Source organism: Heterocephalus glaber, unplaced genomic scaffold (assembly GCF_053883595.1).
Source record: "Heterocephalus glaber isolate CG9 unplaced genomic scaffold, H.glaber_assembly_v1.0 deba00001553, whole genome shotgun sequence".
Taxonomy (NCBI): Eukaryota; Metazoa; Chordata; class Mammalia; order Rodentia; family Bathyergidae; genus Heterocephalus; species Heterocephalus glaber.
This window is the reverse complement of record NW_028258344.1, coordinates 18,341,389-18,354,338: the sequence shown is the minus strand read 5'-3', so window position 1 is coordinate 18,354,338 and position 12,950 is coordinate 18,341,389. Positions and strand designations below refer to the sequence as shown.

General features: G+C 41.7%; 1 pseudogene; it reads right to left on the bottom strand.

The window, feature by feature from the left end:
* Nucleotides 1-3,215: 3,215 nt before the first annotated feature.
* LOC147824151 (RAF proto-oncogene serine/threonine-protein kinase pseudogene) lies at nt 3,216-12,927 on the bottom strand (annotated as a pseudogene).
* Between the last annotated feature and the right edge of the window lie 23 nt (nt 12,928-12,950).

Below are 12,950 nucleotides of genomic sequence, written 5' to 3'. Positions count from 1 at the left end.
TATCCATTATAAATTGTGCTGCTATACACAAGGGTGTGCATGTATACCCGTAATATGAAGATTTTAACTCTTGGGAAGATACCTAGAAGAGCCAGAGCTGGGTCAAATGGAATTTCTATTTTTAGTTTTTTGAAGAATCTTCACAGTGACTTCCATACTAGTTTCCATTCCCACTAACAATGTAATAGAGTTCTTTTTTCCCCACATTCTCACTACCATTTGTTATTACTGGTATGAGAGTTTTTGATGATGACCATTTTTCTGGAATCAGATGGTATCTTGGTGTAGTTTTAATCTGCATTTCTCTGATGGCCAGTGATGAGCATTTTTTTCATTTATTTATTGGCCATTTGTCTCTCTTCTGGGAAGTGTCTATTCATTTCAGTTGCCCATTTTTTGATTGAGTCTTATTTTGGAGGTTTCATTTTTTTTGAAGCAAAACATTTATGGCTACATTTTAGATATACATGATGATAGCGTCCATCATAGGGAATTTGCACCTGTACGTGACATATCCTGCCCCTTCCCCTCCCCTCGACCTCTTCGCACCTCCCTATATACAAGACCTTTGTTTCCATTCTTTTCTTCTATTTTCACTTTTCTTTGTGCTCTTTTTCCTCCTCCCCTCCCCTTGTCCCCCTTCCCTTTGAACATCTTCTAATCATTTACTTATATCTATTATACATTTTAGCCCTTATTTCCACTTACGGTTTCTCACACCAGAGAAACAATGTGGTATTTAAACATGTGGGTCTGATTGATTTCACTTAAGAGTATGGTTTTAGGGGCTGAGGATTTAGCTCAGTGGTTCCGCCCTCCTGCCTTGCAAACGCAAGGTCCCAAATTCTATCCCTGGTACCAAAAGAAAGAAAGAAAGAAAAGAAATTAAGAGGATGGTCTCAAGGTGCATCTATTTAGCTAGAAATTCTCAAACTCATACTGCTTTATGGCAGAGTAGTACTCCATTGTATAGAAAAAACCGAGATCTTCTTTATTCATTGGTTGATGAGCATTTGGGTTGTTTTAGAGGTCTGATATTTTTTAGTCCTTTATATATTCTTAATGTTAGTCCTCTGCCAGGAATAGCTGGCAAAAAAATTTTTCCCATTCTGTAGATTGTCTCTTCACTCTGTTTTGTTTCATTTGCTGTGCAAAGCTTTTTAATTTGATATGATCCTACTTGTTGATTCTTGTTTTTGTTTCTTGTGCCATTGGGGTTCTGTTCAGAAAGTCCTTGCCTACACCTATGTCTTCAAGAGTTATACCTATTTTCTTTTACAGTAGATTAAGTGTTTCTGCTTTACCATTTAGATCTTTGATCCATTTTGATTTCAGTTTAGTACATGAGACATGGTATATGGATCTAGACTCAATTTTCTGCATGTGGATATCCAATTTTCCCAGCACCATTTATTAAGGAGCTATCTGTTCTCTGGTGCATATTTTCAGCTCCTTTGTCAAAGATCAAATAAGGGTATGTTCCTGAGTTGTTTCTGCTTCTTCTATTCTGTTCCATTCATCCATCCGCCTGTTTTTGTGCCAGTATCATGCTATTTTAATCACTGTAGCTTTATAATATAAATTCAAATCTGGGATTGTGATGCTACCTGCTTTCTTTTTTGTCACCTGGGATTACTTTTGCTATTCTGAGTCTCTTCTGATTCCATATAAAATTTGGGAGTATTTTCACTAGCTCCGTGAGAAACGACATTGGGATTATGTTAAATCTGTGTATCAGTTTTGGAAGTATAGCCATTTTGATTTTGTTGGTTCTGCCTAACCAGGAACAGGGGATACCTTTCCATTTTTTCATGTTCCCATCAATTTCCTTTTTCAGTCTGATGTAATTTTCATCCTAGAGTTCTTTCACTTCCTTAGGTTCCCCAAGTATTTAACATTTTTGATGCTATTGTGACTAGTATTATTTTCCTAATTGGTTTATTCAGTGAGTTCATTACTACTGTATAGGAATGCTATTGGGTTTTTTTTAAATTTTATTTTACTGGTACATTTTAGGTATACAGTATAATGACATTCATCATTGGAAATTTGCACCTTTACATAATCTTTCTTGGTCCTTATTTTTCCCCCTTACCCTGCCCTCCCTTCAACCCCTCCATCCCTCTCTATTTACAAAGACTTTGTTTCCATTTTTCCATTTTCTCATATTAATTCCATTCCCTTCTTTCCTTTCCCCTACCCCTCCCACTTCCCCTTCCCCTTTGCCCCTTTTCTTCCTATTTCACATTACCTATTATACATTTTAGTCCTTATTTACACTTTCAGTTTCTCACACTAGAGAAACTATTTGGTATTTACACGTGTGTCCTGTTTATTTCACATAAGAGTATCGCCTCAATGTGCATCTATTTAGCTATAAATGTCTCTAATTTCTTATTTTTTATGGCTGAGTAGTACTCCATTTTATAAAAAAACCCACATTTTCTTTATCCAGTCTCCAATTGATGGGCATTGGGCTGCTTCCAAATTTTAGTTATTACAAAGTGTGCTGCTATGAACCTGGGTGTACATATATCACCATGGTATAACTCTTTTTATTCTTTGGGGAAGATAGCTAGCAGGGGAATAGCGGGGTCAAATGGAACTTCCAGTCCTAGTTCTTTGAGGTATCTCCATACTGATTTCCACAGTGCTTGCACCAGTCTACACTCCCACCAGCAGTGGAGCAGGGTTCCTCTTTCCCCACAGCCCCACCAGCGTTTGTTATTGGTTAATTTCATGATAGCAGCCATTCTTTCTGGAGTGAGGTGGAATCTCATCGTTCTTTTCATTTGCATCTCTCAAATGATCATTGATGTTGAACATTTTTTCATATATTTATTTGCTATTTCTATTCTTTTTTTAGATTTATTTTATTAAAATAACATAATTGAGGAACAATCAGATAACTTGTATCTTTTCAGGTGCAATAAAAACAAAATTAAAACCCAAATCATCAAGAAAACCTGGGTCCTGGCTTCCTTGCATACATGACGCTGAGGCTGACTAGGGACAGGGCTGGCCAGCACTCACCCTGGGGCAGCTCCTGGAAGACAGATTCGGCATGAGGGGGCTGCTCCCATGGAGGGCAGATGGGACATGGGGACACATCCCCACAGTCAAGTTCCATAGTACCAAAGCAGACTCTCCACATCCGGGATCCCAGCAGTCCTGGCTGTTTGGTGCATTATGTGCAAAACTGGTGCTGCACCACTGTCCGAGAGGTGAAAAAGCTGATTTCCAAAACACCATGTATCCCTGCACCAGGGCCAGGCTGTCCACCACCTTTCTCTCCCCCAAAACACTCCTGCCTCTTGCTGCCAGCCAGGGCCCAGCATGGTATTGCATGAGATCTGTGTGCACCTGGAGAAGGCTGGGCCCACAGGGACGAGGCATCAGGGTAGTGACTGGCTTTCTCCCGGGGCTATGTGGGTAGAGAAGAAGGCAAAGTGAAGTAAGGCTCTGTGTATGGTCTAGAAGGTCCTTAGCAGCTTCTGACTCCCTCCCTCCCCGGGTACAAAGCCAGCTAGAAGACAGGCAGCCACGGGGATGTGGTCAGCTTGCATGCATTGATGTCTTCCGTGTGCACTGCCCGGTGCAGAGACGGCTCAGATGCGCTCTGGTTGATCTTGGGCAGAGAGTGCTGGAGCAGTTCAATGGAAGATAGGATCTGGGGGAAGAGCAGCCACTCTTCCTTCACCTTCTTCACACAGTCTGCCACCAGCCACTTCATGGCCTTGGGGCAGTTCTTGTACAGCTTGCTGAAGTCTGGCGAGGCATAGCCTCAGCCCACCATGAAGATGATCTGGTCACGGTTGTTGATGTGGGAGTAGGGGAACTCCCCCATCATCAGCTCATACAGCTCGATGCTGTAGGAGTAAATGTCAGACTGAAAGCTGAATGGGTTGTTGTCCTGCATTCGAATCACCTCTGGGGCCATCCACAGGACAGAGCCAGTGGGCTGCTCCACCTGCTGAGAGCCACTCCAGCGGGACTTCGCTGTTGCCAAAACAAAATCGCCAATTTTCACTGTTAGGCCTTCATGGAGAAATACATTGTTGGATTTAATGTCTCGGTGGATGATGTTCTTCGTATGTAAGTAGTCCATGCCCTGAGCGGTTGGCCGGGCCATGTCAATCAGCTGGAACATCTGGAACTTGGTCTCCTGGACATGCAGGTGTTTATAGAGGCTGCTGCCCTCACACCATTGCGTCACAATAGCCAAGTTGTCCTTGTCATGTACCCCATGAAGAGCAGAATGTTCACATGCCTCATTTTGCGAAGCACCGCCACCTCGTTCCTGCAGGCCTGGAACTGCTCTGGGGTTAGGTCTATCACCTTCAGGATCTTTACCGCCACATCTGCATGCCACTTGCCCTTATAGACAGTTCCAAAGGAGCCTGACCCAATCCGGGTGGAGAGCATCACTTCACTGGCTTCTATTTCCCAGTAGTAACTCGAATCTCTCTGTCCTCGAGGCCTAATTTTGTTCTTCTCCTGTGTGCCAGGTCCTGGAGCACCCTCTCTCTGTGCCGGCACAGGGGTTTTGGGCTGCGACCAACCTGTCGGGCTTAGGTTATTGGGGCTGCTGCACAGGGCTGATTCGCTGTGACTTCGAATTGCATCCTCAATCATCCTGCTGAGCACAGGCAGCGTCGAACTGACCATGTGGACATTGGGTGTGGACATGGACCTCTGCCTCTGGGAGAGGGAGCCTTCGGAGGAAGGGCTGGAGGAGTTGAAAGTGAAAGCGTTGGGTGTGGAGTATCTGTGCTGGGAACTAACAGGCATCCGGGAAACAGACTCTCGCATCCGACACACTGTCAAAGATGGTATTACTGGGACCCCACTGTCACCAATAGTGGAATTTGGAAACAACCACCGTTCTCTGCTTGTTCGGCAAGAAGACTCGGATGGTGCTGCTTGTCTTCGAGGAGTCTGTGAGTTTGCCATCGTCTGAGGCCCGGCACTGACAGCCAAACAGCTGCATGATCGTCAGGGAGATGCAGCTGGAGCCGTCAATAAGAGCGTCCTTGCGTCCAAAACCGTTGCTGATTGTCTTCCAAGCACCCTGTATGTGCTCCATGGATGCAGCTTAAGTAGTAATGAAACCTGTGAGGGCCAGGCCGTCCGGTCCCAGTGGCGGCGGCGGCGGCGGCGTAGTGCTCACTGCTCCCCCAGCGCCGAGGGAGCGGGAGGCGGTCACAGGCGGCGCGTCCCCGGACCCCGGGAGGGTCCCGCATCATCGCCCTCGTGCTGCGCGCCTCAAGGCACGCGCCCCAAGCCCTGGAGAGCTGGCCCTCTGGGCACCTGGGGAAAGCGGTAGGGAAGCCTTCCCGCCTCACGTGAGCTGCGCTCCAACTCCGGCCATCTAAAATGGCTGCCCCAGCGTCCGCGCCTGCTATTTCTATTTCTTTGCCTGAGAAATGTTGGTTCATTTCAGATGCCCATTTTTGGATTGCGTCTTTAAATTTGGGAGATCTGATTTTTTAAATTTCTTTATAGATTCGAGAGGAAAAGATTTGTCTGAGGAAAAGCAGGTGAAGATTTTTTCCCACGTTGTGGGTTGTCGCTTCACACTGCTGGTGGTTTCTCTTGCTGTGCAGAAGCCTTTTAATAAGAAGAGATCCCACTTGTTGATTGTTTGTGCTAGTTCACGGGCAACTGAGGTTTTGTTCATAAAATATTTCCCTACCCCGATGTCTTCAAGGGTTCTACCTAACCTCTGTTCAGACTGCTTCAGAGTTTCTATTTTAATATTTACATCTTTAATCCATTTCAATTTTAGTTACGTGCATGGCGAGAGATATAGGTCTAGTTTTAATCTTTGGCAAGTTGAAACCCGATTTTTCCAGCACCGTTTATTAAAGAGGTTATCTTTCCTCCAGTGAGAGTGTTTGGCTCCTTTATCAAAGATGAGATGGCTGAGTGTGTCTGACGTTGTTCCTGCATCTTCTAATCTGTTCCACTGGTGCTCAGGTCTCTTTCATTGCCAGTACCATGCTGTTTTTATCACAGTAGCTTTGTAGTATAGGTTCAAGTTGGGGATTGTGATACCCCCTGCCATGTCTGTTACCTAGAATTGCTTTTGCTATTCTGGGTCTCTTCTTGTTCCACATGAATTTTTGGATTGTTTTTCTCAAGGTCCATGAAGTATCCTGCTAGGATTTCAACTGGGATTGCACTGGATTTATATAGCAGTTGTGGAAGTATGGCTATTTTCACTATATTGATCCTTCCTACCCAGGAGCAAGGGATGTCTTTCCATTTTCTGATATCATCTTCAACTCTTTTCAGAGTGCTATAGTTTTCAGAGAAAAAGTCCTTGATTTCTTTCATTAGGCTGATTCCTAGGTATTTCAATTTTTTGGATGCTTATGTGAACAGAATTGTTTGCCCTATTTCTGTCTCCATGAGTCTGTTGTTCGTGTAGAGGAAAGCTATTGATTTTTGTATGTTGACCTTATATCCAGCTATACTACTGAATTTGGTTATTAAGTCTAGAAGACTTTTGGTGGAGTTCTTGGGGTCTTCTGTATAGAGTATCATGTCATCTGCAAAAAATGACAATTTGACTTCTTCATTCCCTATCTTTATTCCTTTTACTTCTTTCTCTTGTCTAATTCCCATGGCTAATGTTTCCAAAACTATATTGAACAAGAGTGGTGATAGTGGACTCTTGTCTTGTTCCTGATTTTAGTGTGAAGGATTTCAGTTTTTGACCATTTAGTATGATATTGGTTGTTGGTTTTTCACACATGGCTTTTATCAGATTGAGGTAGAGACCATGTATTCCAAATTTTTGTAGGATTTTTATCATAAATGTGTGTTGGATTTTGTCAAATGCTTTTTCTGCATCTATGGAGATAATCATACAGTTTTTGTCCTTGACTCTATTGATATAGTGTATTATATTGATTGATTTGTATATGTTGAACCATCCCTGCATCCCTGGGATGAATCCCACTTGTTCAGGGCATATGATCTTCTTGATGATCTTCTACATCCTATTTACCAGTATCTTATTAAGGGTTTTTGCATCTATGTTTGTTAGTGAGATTGGCCTATAGTTCTCTTTTTTGGTTGGGTCTTTCTCTGCTTTGGGGATCATGGTGATGCTTGCTTCCAGGAATGAATTCAGGAGTATTGCTTCCTTTCAATTTCACTGAAGGGTTTAAACAGTAGTGGCAGTAGTTCCTCTCTAAATGTCTTGTAGAATTCAGCAGTGAAGCCATCAGGACCTTGGCTTTTCTAGTTGGTAAGTTTCTAATTACATTTTCAATTTCATTGATTGATATTGGGCTGTTTAGAATTTTTAGGTCTTCTTCGTTCAACTTTGGTAATTCACATGTGTCTAGGAATCTGTCCATTTCTTCTGTGTTGTCCATCTTATTGGGGTACAGGTTCTGGAAGTAGGTACTGATGATCCTCTGGATTTCTGCTGGGTCTGTTGTAATTTCACCCTTTTCATTCCTAATTGCATGGATTTGGGCCTTTTCTTTCCTTTTTCTAATAAGGTTGGCTAAGGGTTTGTCAATTTTGTTGATTCTTTCGAAGAACCAACTCTTGGGTTCGTTGATTTTTTTGTATCATTCTCTTAGTCTCCATTGAATTGATTTCTGCTCTGATCTTTATAATTTCCTCCCTTGTGTGAGCTTTGGGTTTACCCTGCTCTTCTTTTTCTAGAATCTTGAAGTTCAGCATGAAGTTGTTTAATTGGACTTGCTCTGTTTTCCTAATATGAGTATTCACTGCTATGAATTTCCCTTGTAAGACTGCTTTCATTGTGTCCCATAGATTCCAATATGTTGTATTATCAGTGTCATTTAACTGAAGGAACTGTCTGATTTCTTCTTTAATTTCCTCTGTGACCCATTGGTTATTCAGAAGTGTGTTGTTCAATTTCCATGTGTTTATGAAATTTTTTGAGTTTCTTTTGCTATGGATCTCCAATTTCATCACACTATGGTCTGATAATATACAGGGGATAACTTCAATTCCTTTGCACTTACTTAAACATGTTCTATTTGTGAGTAGGTGGTCTATTTTTGAGAATGACCCATGTGCAGCTGAGAAGAATGTGTATTCTGATTTTGTGGGGTGGAAGACTCTGTAAACATCTGTTAAGTTCATTTGTTCAAGAGTTCGATTGAGTTCTAGTATTTCATTACTTATTTTTAGTCTAGTTGATCTATCTGTGACAGTGGGGTGTTGAGGTCCCCCACTACAATTGTATTAGTGCTTATTTGATTTTTCATGACTGTTAGTATTTGTTTTATATAGCTGGGTGCACTACTGTTTGATGCATATATATTTATGATTGTCATCTCTTCCTGTTGGATTGTTCCCTTTACAAGGATGCAGTGTCTGTCCTTCTTTGTCTCTCTTAATCAATGTTAGTTTGAAATCCACTTGATCTGCAAAGAGGGTAGCTTCTCCTACTTTTTGGGGGGGTTCCTGTTGCATTGAGTATCGTTTTCCACCCTTTAACTTTCAGTCTATGAGTTTCCTTTTGAATTAAGTGTGTTTCTTGTATGGAGTATATTGTTGGATTTTGCTTCTTGACCCATTCTACCAGTCTGTTTCTTTTGATTGGTGAATTGAGACCATCAACATTGATGGTTATAACTGATATATATCAACTTATCATTTTCATGACTTTTTCTTTTTGTTGCATTCTCCCCCTTTACATTTAATTTCTTGTCATGCCCAATGGATTCATTCTGCTGGGCTTCCTGGGGTTGTGATATTCATTGTCTTTTCCTAGGATATTGTCTACAAATTTTTGGAGTGCTGAGTTGATATTCATGAAGTTCCTAAGGTGCTCTTTGTCACGAAAGTATCTTATTTCTCCATCAATTTTGAAAAATAATTTTGCAGGGTACATCAGTCTGGGCTGGTGGCTGTTTTCCTTTACGGCCTGTAATATGTCACTCCAAGCTCTTCTTGCCTTGAGGGTTTGCATTGAGAATTCTGCTGTGATTGTGATTGGCTTTCCTTTGTATGTGATTTGTTTCTTTTCTCTAACTGCTTGTAGAACTTTGTTCTTCTGTTGGGTTTCTGGAATCTTAACTATTATATGCCTATGTATAGATTTTTTTTTTAATCAAGGCTAGTTGGAGTCCCATATGCCTCACTTATCTGTATGTCAAGTTCTTTTCCCCTGCTTGGGAAGTTTTCTGCCATCACTTCTGTGAACAGTTTTTTTTATGTCATCTGCACTCTCGTTTCTTTGTTGACTCCAATCAGTCTTATGTTATTCTTTGCATCGTCTAGCAGCTGCTGGATTGATTTCTCATGGTCCCTTACAATTTTGAAACAATTTTTCTTTTCCTGGTCACTAATTGCAATCTTATCTTCTATATCTGAAATTCTGTCCTCACATTGGCTCATTCTGCTGTGTAGACTTTCAATTGAGTTTTTAATCTCCTGGAAATCTGTTTGTATCTGTTTTATGGATTCAATTTGTTTCCTATGTTGGGATTCCATCATGTTCCTCAGCTCCTCTCTAGATTTATTAATCATGTCTTGCACTACTAGCACAATCTCTGCTGTTATCTGAGAAATTATTTGATTTCATTTTTTCCAGATCCTCTTTTGTTGCCAGTTCAGGGATTCCAGGTGGTTGAGTATCAGCATTCCATCTCATTTCCCTTTGGGATTGCTGTAGGTGATCTGGAAGTCTGGTTTTGAGACTTGTTTATGTGTCTTCTCATTTTGGGGCGGGGGGGGTTGCTGTTGGCACCCACCCGGCTCACCTCCTCTGTGCTGGGAGTGGTAGAAGGGCATCCCAGAAGCCCCTACATCTGCACTGTGAGTGGTGGTACAGTGGCCTGGAAGCCCCTTCCTCTGTGATGGGAGTGGTGGAATGGCGGCCCAGAAGGCCGTACCTCTGCACTGGGAGTGGTGGTATAGTGGCCTGGAAGCCCCTTCTTCTGTGCTGGGAGTGGTGGACTGGTGGCCCAGAACCCCCTTCCTCTGTGCTGGGAACGGGGAATGGCAGTCGAGAAGCCCCTTCCTCTGTGCTGGGAGCAGTGGAATGGCGGCCCGGAAGCCCCTTCCTCTGCGCTCAGAGCGGTGGAATGGTAGCCCAGAAGCCCCTTCCTCTGTGCTGGGAGCAGTGGAATGGCAGCCTGGAAGCCTGTTCCTCTGTGCTGGGATTGGTGGAACTTGCTATTGATTTTTGTGTGTTTACTTCATATCCTGTTACACTGCTGAATTTGGTGATCAATTCTAGAAGTCTTTTGGTGGAGTTTTTTGGGTCTTGTAAGTAAAGGATCATATTATCTGCAAATAATGCTATTTTGACTTTGTCATTTTCTATACATAACCCTTTTCTTTCTCTTGCTTTATTGCTCTAGCTAATGTTTTGAGGACTCTGTTAAACAGGAGTGATGATAATGGACATCTGCTGTCATAGTAAAGTCTCAACAGATGCACTCTTTTCCATCTGCACTGCTATTCTCTCCTGCAAGCTCTTCATACAATTTCTCAGGGCCCAAAGTACTGGACCCACAGATTTGAACTGAACAGAGTGATGCAAACTATTTCAGCTCAGCAGCAGGTTCAGCCTCATGACAGAATGAGCAAGTTGACAGGCTACCACAGGGACACCAGCCTATAGTACTGTGTTCTGGGCAGGGCCTCACTAGTGCTAAAAATGCACTATTACTTCTGGGTTTCTTAGTTTTGTTTGATGCTTGAGATTCAACCCAGATCCTTGTGCATCCTAGGAAGTGTTCTACTGCTGAGCTCTACTTCTAGTCCTGGAGGGAATACTTTGAGTCCCAGTATCAAAATATCATTATTTCAATGTGGCATTTATTTCATTTCAAAATTGTCACTGTTAGAGAAACAGCTATTCCTTTAGATACTGTGCTATTTGAAATCCTTTGTAGGATGTGGTTAGCCACAAATGACACAGAGTTGTGGGTTAAAAATCTGCACACATAAAAGGAAAATAATGATATGTTGGTAAAAGGATTTACTGTAGAACTGTGCTACTTTTCCATTTTTAAATAGGCAAACATCTATGGGAAGAGGGGGAGATGGGAAGTTATTCAAGGAATATAATTTCAGCCTTGTGAGATGAAAAAGTTCTAGAGATCTGTTTCACAGTAATATAAATATTATTACCCCTGGTGAACTGTATGTTTAAAATTAGTTAAGATGGTATATTTTATTATGCTTTTACCACACTTTTAAAATAAAGTTTTAAAAAGGCAACCTGGCATGCTGTAGAACTGTAACCCCAGTACCCTAGGAGGCTAAGGCAGGACAATTGCAAGTTCAAGGTCAGCCTAGACTACATAGGAAGACCTTATCTCAATATCCCATAAAGGAGGAGGAGGGAAGTAAAAACCCATGAATACCTCATAAAGATCTCAAAAATAACCATTTCCTACAAAAGAAACCAGAATTCCATGGATTAAGGATTGATTGATTCCAGGTTTGGGGCAGAAAACGTACAAGATTAGCCAGAAACACCTTATGATATTAGATAACCAAATTAAAGAGGATTCCATTCACCAAAGATGAATGTTACTAGTTTCCTATTGCAGCTGTAATGAATTACCACAAATTTAAGGGACTAAAAGTTATAAATGTATTCTACAGTTCTAGAGGTCAGAAGTCCAAAATTAGTTTCTCCAGGCCAAAGTCAGAACATTTATATTAAGCAAGAACTCACTGCTTGCTACACACAGAAGACAATACTATGCCACCAGTTTTTGCAAAGAAAAGGCTTTATGGTAGGTCCCATGAGGAGAAAGGAGTCATGCTCATATCCACCTTGCTTACTAGGCTCCTATGGAAGGAATTTAAGAGGTGGGGTGACAAGGAAGTAGTGGACTGACTGGTTGTATCCAGAAGTCCTGGTGGAATACTCTCCCTGATCTCCATCCTGCACACATGGTCCAGATGAAATTGCAGACACTTTGTAATGAGTAGTTTCTGTCCTATCTCTCCATTATTTCTGTCCTGTATTTGTTGACAATAGCCCTGACTTCTAGTCAAGGTCCAAGTGGTGCTGGTCTCCTTCTTCAGTTTCTACTCATTGGAGACCTTTGGTTTCCCCAGGGAAAGATCATTTTAGTTTGGGTCCTAGGATTCTGTGCTTGCATCATGAAAAGTAGCTTGAGCAGCTTTTGGAGTGGGGAAATGTTTCAGTGTCAGCAGAGCTGGTTCCTTTTGAAGACTCAGGGAGAGAAGCCTTTTCTTTGCTTTTTCAGCTTTCTCCATCTTCAAAGTACACTGCTTAAATCTCTGCTTTCATCATCCCACCACCTTCTCTGATTCTGTGCCTGCCTCTTACAAGGACTCCTGTGATCAAAATGGGCCCAGCTGGATAACTCAGGATGACACAACTCAAAATTCTCAATCTTATTACATCTGTAAAATTCCTTTTGCCATATAACATTCAGTTTCTGACCATGAACATCTTAAAGTGCCATTATTTAGTCTACCTATATGTCTATATAAAAATCAATAGTGTCTGCAATAAATTGAAATACATTAAATATTTAAGTCCACAAACTAATAGCTTATTTTAAAATCTACTTATCAGATAATATACTAAGAATCTCAATCTCTTTCTCTCTCTCTCTGTACTTTTAAATTTTTTTTATTTTGAGACAAGTTCTCACTAATTTTCTAAATTGCTGAGGCTAGCCTTGAACTTGACATCCTCTGCCTCAGTCTCTCAGAGTGCTGGGATTACAGATGTGTTTCATTACACCCAGCTCAATTCTATTTTTAAAACGAGTAAGTAAAGAGAAAGAAGCATTTATTTCAACTTTTTTTGTTTGGTTGGTTGGTTGTGTTTTGGTTTTTTTGAGACAAGGTCTCGCTATGTAGTTCAGGCTGGCCTTGAACTCACTATGTAGCCCAGTTCATAGCCCACTATGAACTCACTATGGGGCCTCAAACTCTCAGTGATCCTCCTGCTTCAG